The sequence below is a fragment of the Eleutherodactylus coqui genome, chromosome 3, assembly GCF_035609145.1.
Source record: "Eleutherodactylus coqui strain aEleCoq1 chromosome 3, aEleCoq1.hap1, whole genome shotgun sequence".
Classification (NCBI taxonomy): domain Eukaryota; kingdom Metazoa; phylum Chordata; class Amphibia; order Anura; family Eleutherodactylidae; genus Eleutherodactylus; species Eleutherodactylus coqui.
Window position 1 is genome coordinate 115,063,963 of NC_089839.1, and position 8,846 is coordinate 115,072,808.

Below are 8,846 nucleotides of genomic sequence, written 5' to 3' on the forward strand. Positions count from 1 at the left end.
ATGATTGACATCGGGCGTGTGCACAGAGGGGCTCGAGCCCCGGGAAATTCAAAATCCCTCTGCTCCTGGCTGCCATGTGTAGCCAGGAGCAGAGGGATGTCACTGGGGACATGATCACTGTCATCCAATGGATGACAGTGATCATGTAAAGTTAAAAAAAGTGTAAAAAAGTAAAAAAAAAAAAAAAAAGTTTAAAAAAGTTTTAAAAAGTTTAAAAAGCATACGTTTCATCTCCCCTCACGGATCATATCCATAAGGGAGGATGAAAGTACGTATATAAGGCCCCCAGATTTATCTGCGGACCTTACCCCAGCTTCTGCACACACGCCCGTCGCCAAAATGGCGGACGCATGCGCAAAAGCTGTGGATTGCCAGGATAATTTAAATTCTCCCTGCTCCTGGCTACAAAACTGAGCCAAGAGCCTTGTGATTTCACGGGGGGCCGCGGTGAGCGGTTCCTGATCACGTGTTAGCCGTTATACAATGGATAATGGCGATCACGTAAAAGTTTTTTTTTTTAAATGAAGTTTTATCTCCCCTCAACGATGCGATCGGTGAGAGGAGATGAAACTTTTTACCTGAGGCCTCCGTATTTGCACCCCGACGCGATCCTCATCTGTGAACTTACCCGGATTCTGCACATGCAGCCGCCGGGAAAACACCGGACACATGCGCAGGAGTCGGGGAGCCCAGGAAACTTAAAACCTCCTTGCTCTCGGCTGAAAGCTCCTTGCTGAGAGCATGGAACAGTGACGAATGGCCTCGTTGAGCGGTCCCTGGTCACGTAATAAAAAAGTAGCGCTCTAACATAGGTCGGTCTCACATGACTGGATAGTAATTACGGACTCCGCATGCGTCTGATCCACGCTAATACGCGGATCAATCGCATTGGATTACACAATTCCGCTCACATTAGCGGGTCAGAATTGTGTAATCCACTCACAGAAACAGAACGTAGCAGGTTCTATTTTACCGCGGATATCCGCAACATAGAGCCCATTGTGCTCCATGGTCGCGGATATACCCGCTGCCCATACGCAACTACGTTGTGTACAGGCTGCGGGTACCCGCGTCATCGCTAAGCGACGGTGCGTGAAATACAAACAAAAAAAAAAGGTGTACTGCGCATGACCGCCCGTGTAAGTACGCAGTTATGCGCAGTACATTATGCGGCCGTACGCAGGGTCACAGCCGGGCTCACAGATGGGATCCGCTGCGGGCCTTCGCAAGCAGATTCCGCCTATGGCTGCGTGAGCCCGGCGTTATTCAGACCGCTACCTGTAATACGTATTTTACAAGAAGCACCGGGAACGCTCGCCTTCATGCAGTTCCAGGAGCAGCTTGTTGAGCGCCTTCTATGTGAGACCGCAGCACCTCATCAAGCTTACGGAGACTCACGGAACGCCACTTTTTACACCCCATACCCGCCACTAAGGTTATGAAATATCCCCAAAAAGCATGAGAGGAGGGGGGATACCCGGTTTTATTGCCCCATGTACCCATCCCAACCAGCCTCTGTAATTATCCCTGTCTTTGGAAATACCACACAGTTCACATTATTACTTTTATCTAAGATTTGCGAACGCCAAAAAGGGCGCGAAGTGTGTGTGTGGACGGGGAGGAAAATTTTTAGAGAGTCAATTTTTAATCCGTACAAATAAGCAATGAAGCCTGGGATTTATTCAGTTGTGCCCTGAAATCCAACGGGTGTTCCCTCCTTTATAGGCCTTGCCATGGGTCCTGTAAGTAAATTAGGGCCACAATGGGTATGTTTCTGAACTCGGGACAAACGGGGGTATCCATCCTATGTACACTGTACAAAAAAACTTTTTAAATTTAAAAAATTGCCAAAAAAATTGAAAATCGTTACTTTTTCCTTCTGCTTTGCTTAGATTCATTCAAATACTGTGGGGTCAAAATACGCAGTACACCCCTAGATGAATTTGTTAAGGGGTCTAGTTTTCAAAATGGGGTCATTTGAGGGGGTGCTTTATAGTTTTGGCCGCTCAATGGCTCTATAAGTGGGCAATTGGGCCTGGAATTTATTCAGTTGTACCCTGAAATCCAACGGGTATTCCTTTCATTGTAGGCCTAGCCATGTGTCCTGTAAGTCTATTAGAGCCACAATGGGTATATTTCTGAATACGGGACAAACAGGGGTATCCATTTTAGGGTGAAAGTCTTCATTTACATGTGTGCTGTACAAAAAAACCTGTTTTTAAATTGACGCAATAGCCCAAAAAATGAAAATCGTAATTTTTTCTTACTGCTTCGCTTGGATCTATTCAAAAATTGTAGGGTTAAAATACACAGAACACCCCTAGATAAATTCGTTAAGGGATCTAGTTTTCAAAATGGGGTCATTTATGGGGGTTCTCTATGGTTTTGGGCGCTCAAGAACTCTACAAGTGGGCAATGGGGCCTAAAAGGACTTCAAGCAAAATCTATGTTCTGAAAGCCACCGATTACTCCTTTCATTTTGGGCCCCGTTGTGCATGCGGACATAAGATCAGGGCCACAATGGGTATATTTCTGAAAACAGCACAAATAGGGGTATCCATTTTGGGGTGCAAGTTTTCCTTCATATGTGTGCTGTACAAAAAAAGAAAAGCGGTTTTTAAAATGACAGAATTGCCAAAAAAACGAAAATCCTAATTTTTTCCTTTTGCTTTGCTTGAATTTATTCCAAAACTGTGGGGTCAAAATACACCGTACACCCCTAGATAAATTCATTAAGGAGTCTAGTTTTCAAAATGGGGTCATTTGTGGGGGTTCTATATCGTTTTGGGTGCTCAAGAACTCTACAAGTGGGCAATGGGGCCTAAAAGGACTTCAAGCAAAATCTATGTTCTGAAAGCCACTGACTACTCCTTTCATTTTGGGCCTGTTGTGCATCTAGACATAAGATTAGGGCCACAATGGGTATGTCTCTGAACACGGGACAAACAGGGGTATCCATTTTTGGGTGCAAGTCTTCATTCATATGTGTGCTGTACAAAAAAAAGCTGTTTTTAAAATGACAGAATTGACAAAAAAATGAAAATCATAATTTTTCCCTTTTGCTTGGCTTGAATTCATTCAAAAAGTGTGGGGTCAAAATATGCAGTACTCCCCTAGATACATTCCTTAAGGGGTCTAGTTTTCAAAATGGGGTCATTTGTGGGGGTTTTCTATGGTTTTGGGCACTCAAGAACTCTACATGTGTGCTATGGGGTCTAAAAGGACTTCAAGCAAAATTTCTGTTTTGAAAGACACTGACTACTCTTTTCATTTTGGGCCCTGTTGTGGACTCAGATATAACATTAGGGCCATAATGGGTATATTTCTGAACACGGGAGAAACAGGGGTATCCATTTTGGGGTGTAAATCCTCATTTTCATGTAAACTATAGGGAAAAAATATGTCTTTAAAATGATAGATTTGCAAAAATATGAAATTTTACTTTTTCATCCATCTTCAACACATTTATTCGCCCGAACCAGCTCAACTGTTTAACAGCATACCCATTCAGTTCCTTTGTCACTTTGTTCAGCAGAGGAATGTAATTAAGATGGTGTAAGAATGAAACATCTGCCGCTATATGCACCCCAAGGTATTGGATGGAGGTCAAAAGCCATTTAAAAATTGAATTGATCTGCTAAGTGGGCTATCTCACTAGGTGGGAGAGAGATAATCATGGCCTCTGATTTGTGCAAGTTAACTTTGAAGTTACTTACGTGACCAAAGGTAGCGAATTCCCGCAAAATCGCTGGGAATGAATTGTGTGGCTGGGAAACGAATAGAAGAAGATAATCTGCATATAAGGCCGTCTTGCAGAACTGGGTGCCAATCAGCAGACCCCACACATCCAGGTTACTCTTCAGTGCCACAGCCAAATGCTCTATAACAATGGCATATAGGAGAGGGGACAGCCCTGTCTAGTCCCGTTCCTAATAGGTACCGGGTCAGACAGAAGGCCAAGATCTCCGCCAATGGATTCCCAGATAGTGCCAGGATCCAGTTCAGGAACCATAGCCCCAGGCTCAAGTGTGTCAGCGAGGAACTTAGAAAGTCCCAGCCTACACCATCGAAGGCCTTCTCTGCGTCCAACCGTTAGGCCTGACTAAACAACAAGTGGGTCTTATTGGTATTATCCCTAGCTTCCCGTCCCTTTATAAATCCCATTTGATCATTGTGAATATGGGCCAGCAGAATGGGAGCTAGTCTGCCCGCTAGCACTTGAGAGAACTTAAGATCTAGATTGAGAAGCGAAATAAGATGGTAGCTGGAGCATACCTCTGGATCTTTACCTGGTTTGGGGAGCACCGTGATGTGGGCCATAACTAACTGAGGAGGGAAAGGAGCTGAGGGACATATTTGGTTAAACATCTCTTCTAGGACTATAGTAAGGATTTCCCGGAATGGCTTAAAAAAACGGAGGTGAACCCGTCCGGGCTGGGGGCTTTCCCAGTCGGCAAAGTCTTAAAAGCCTCGCTGATTTCCTCAGCCATAAACTTCAATTCTAAGGACTCTCTAGTCTCTCCCGGGATACTCGGGAGGGTCGTTCTCCGTATATAGTCGTCGATCTTAACTTTCCGGTTGGCGGGGGTCATATCGGCCAACTGGCCCTGTATATTATAGAGGCCATCGTAGTAAGCCCTGAAAGCTTCTGTGATTTCCCTGGTGTCATGCGTCTATTGGCCTGCAATTTTTGTTTTGTGAGGAACGTATGTAATGTTAGATTTATTACAAAGAAAGTGCACAAGCAAGCGTCCGCATTTATTAGCGTGCTCGTATGAGTAGCGTTTCATACTGTCCCTAAACTGCAAATATTTTTGGACGAAGAGGTGCCTCATTTCTCTTGTGTTCAGCAGTTCATTCTGCGTGGATGAGGTTCCTGATTGGCAGTACAGTTTCTCCAGATTTACTAATTTGGCCAGTAGGGAGATAATTTTGGCCGCTTTCTCCCGTTTTAGGCATGTCCCATGCTTGATAAGGACCCCTCCTCAGGACACATTTAGGTGCTTCCCACTGGACCGGCTTAGATGTTGTGTCAGCAGAGTGATCATTAAGGAAATTTTCAATGGTGTTACGCAAGTCCGCACAGCTCAACGGATTTTTCAAAAGATTGTCATTCAACCTCCATGACCAAGACCTCTCTAGGGCGCCCAGGACCATCAAAGTGAGAAGAACTGGAGCATGGTCTGACCAAATTGCTGACCCAATAGATGTCTCCGGATTCCATGTTAGTGCGTGATGACTCGTGACTATAAGGTCAATGGGGCTGTGTGACTGGTGTGCCGGGGAGAAATAGGAGTAGTCTCCCTCTGAGGGTTGGGTCACCTTCAAGACATCCACCAATGGGAGCTGTCTAAGGGCTCTATGGAACAGGTGGTGTTGTGAAGCTGAGACTGACACCCAATCTTGCGCAGACTCTAAAGGGAAATTAAAGTCGCCCCCTAGCACTACCATCCTCTCCGCAAAATCCGCCAACTTACCCAACAAAGCTCTACCCATCTGTACAGGACTCTGACTGGAAAGGTACCATGCCGCAAAAGTGAGGCGCTTACCTCACATTCGAACTTTCAAGAAGACAAACCGCCCTTCTGGATCAGTCACTGCATCCAAAACCTTGTGTGGTACTGCTCTGTGTATCGCTATTGAGACTCCTCTCGACTTGGTTGCTGGGTTCGTGCTGTGGTACCATGCCGCAAAATGTCGGTCTTTCAAAGCCGGAATGTGCCCTGCACGGAAATGTGTCTCCTGCAGAAATAAGACATGAGATTTCAGAAAACATGGCTGCTGAGCCGACTAAAGCGGAGATTCAAGTGGTGTTTAAGCGGCTGCGGGCGGCACCTACCAACAAGTCATGCTTTGACTGCGGAGCCAAGAATCCTAGCTGGGCCAGTATCCCCTATGAAGTGTTTCTATGCATCGACTGCTCTGGCATCCACCGGTCTCTGGGAGTCCACCTTAGCTTCATCAGGTCGACTGAACTGGATTCCAACTGGAGCTGGTTTCAACTGAGATGTATGCAAGTTGGAGGCAATGCCAATGCAAGTGCTTTCTTCCATCAGCATGGCTGCACCACCAATGACACCAATGCCAAGTACAACAGTCGCAGTGCTCAGATGTACCGAGAGAAGATCAGGCAACTGGCCTGCTCAGCCATGTCTAAGCATGGTACTGATCTTTGGGTTGATGGGATGAATTGCCCTCTTGCAAACTCTCCAAAGAAGAAGGATTCTGACTTCTTTGAGGAACTGACCCAGCCCTCCGGCTCCTGGGACGCATCACCAGTTGTAGAACAAGTACCGGAGAGCATCCAGCCAGCAGCAAAACAGCCATCCAGTGACCCTACCAGTATTGAAACCCCATGTGTTGACTCGGGTCCAAATGTTGATAACCTGAGCACGTCACCAAAAGCAATAATAGAGGTGAAACCATCTCTCATTGGAAAGAAGAAACCTTCTGCTGCCAAGAAAGGGCTCAGGGCAAAGAAGGGTCTTGGTGCCCAAAAAGTGAGCAGCCAAAGTTTTAGTGAGATTGAGAAGAAGGCACAGGTGGCAGAAAAGTTGAGGGAGCAGCAGGCTGCTGAGCTCCGGAAGGAAGCAGAGGAGTCGCTGGTCTCCTCCATGAGGTTGGCTTACCAAGAGCTCCAGATAGATCGCAAGAAGGAGGAGAAGAAGCTGCAGACCTTGGAAGGGAAGAAGAGAGAACAGGCTGAGCGCTTGGGTATGGGCCTGGCTTCACGCAGCTCCATCTCGCACTCTGTGCTGTCAGAAATGCATGTAATTGAGCAAGAAACGCCTATCACTACTAAATCCTACCGGTCACAGCTTGACTTCATGGAAGATGCCAGCTTTACTTCTGGTCCTCCTAAATATAAAGATAACCCATTCTCATTAGGGGAAGGTTTTAGCCCACGATGGGAGACAGAAATCTCAACGTGGGGGTCCACAGATAAGGCTGAGGAGGAGCGAGAGGTGACCATCTCTAGTATTCAACCAGCACGAGACCGGCCTGCAAATAGGAGAAAGCCAGAGAGCACTCCTGCTCCAGAGTCCAACGAGGCACGCATGAAATTTGCCAGTGCAAAAGCAATCTCCTCCGATATGTTTTTTTGGGAGAGAGCAAGACGCTGAGTATGAAGCCAGATCCCGCCTGCAGCAGCTCTCCTCCAGTACTTCCATCAGCTCAGCCGATCTCTTTGGAGAGGCTGACTCGGTAAATCCAGGAGCTGGTGTTTCTTTGGGTAACGTGATCCCATCTGCTGACATCACCCACTTTAAGCAGGGAGTCAAATCTGTTGCAGGCAAGATGGCGGTCCTGGCCTGGTCTCCTGGTCTCTACAGGACCGATATAGCTCCTACTAAATAGTCGGGAAAGAAGTCGGATTCTTTCTGTGGCATTTTCCCATGGTTTAGGAAAACGGAGGGGTCAGGAAGGGAGGGAGTAACCAGTCGTCTCTCCAGCTGCTGGCAATGACCCCTTTCTAGAAAACGACGGCTTCAGTATTCCTCTAACACCACGTCCGCTCCAGGAGCATTTCTCACCCCACTTCCACAGTGTCCGCTGTCGCTCGTGCCCATCAGCTGCTGCTCCCCTGCAAGGGATGCCCAGAGACTGTGCGCTTTTACCTTGTGTGTTAGTGTGAGATGAAGACATGAGATTTCAGTTTGTGCCTTTGATTCAGTATCTGACTTCTTTTTTGCACCACATTGAGGCCCCGGAAATTTAGGGAGCAGAAATTTAATTTAGCCATATTTAGAGACTGCAGTTGAGACCACCTATGATGTAGCGAGGGTCACAGAAAGAGAGGGAGGGAGCAGAGAGACAGATAAAAGTATAATCTGACCCCTAGGGGTGAGGAGCAGAGGCCACCACAGAGAGTCGTCAGTCACCTGGTTCTAACCCCACGCTAGAAAGGTGAGAGGGGGAGGAGCAAGAAAAGGTCGTATTAATTTAGAAAAAGAAGAAAAAAAGGGGGGAAGGAAATCGAGGGGGGAAACAAGCAGCAATTAACCCAACAAAAATCAAACACTGAAGTGAGGTTTACCCAGAAACAAAATATCGGCAGTCTCCTCAACGGGACGGAGGCCACCGAATAGTCAGAGCGCACCCGCCTCCCCCACAAGTGAGAAAGATGCCTGTGCCCCCAAAAAGCAGAAACTGCCTGTGGGTTGAGCTAAGGTCATTCCCGGGACCCCTGGTCTGGGACGCGCTTTCTGCCAGTGGAGAGACCGTCCGGTAGGCAACCCCAGCCCACCACGGCCATTATACAAACTTATAGGAAACCATTTTCTAATTAACATTGGAAATATAATGCTAGCAGCATATAAAATGTGTAGTGCAAATGATGAGTCCCTTCAACTTATATCGATCAGCCACGTGGGAAACCAAGTGGCGAACATGCACTGCCTCCTCCCTCTCGGCATCTTCACCTTCTTGTGGGGCCCCTAAATGGCTGTTGAGGAAGCTCATTCATAGGTAGTAAAGGTAGGGTTGGCCAACCTAGGATATCGGGAACTGGGAGGCCAAGCATCTCGCAAAAGGCCAAAGCATCTAATGGGTGTCTCAGCTCTCTCATAATTCCTCTGTGATGGACCTGGAGACAAAAGGGAAACCCCCAGCTATATGTAATTTCCCGGCGGCAGAGCTTCTCAAGCAGAGGGCGAAGGGCCCTTCGCTTTGCCAGTGTGAATCTGGACAAGTCAGGCTATATTTGAAGCTGTGCCCTCTCATGCTGTATTTCTCGTCACTCATGAGCTCCCCTCATTATGGCTTCCTTCAGTTGGAATTTGTGAATTCTGCAAACTTTATCACTTGGTCGGTCAGGGTCCCTAGATTGTGGACTGAGGGCCCTG

General features: G+C 47.0%; 1 pseudogene; it reads left to right on the forward strand.

Annotated features, from left to right (window-relative positions):
* The first annotated feature begins 5,773 nt into the window (after positions 1-5,773).
* LOC136620907 (ADP-ribosylation factor GTPase-activating protein 2 pseudogene) lies at positions 5,774-7,582 on the forward strand (annotated as a pseudogene).
* The last annotated feature ends 1,264 nt before the right edge of the window (positions 7,583-8,846 follow it).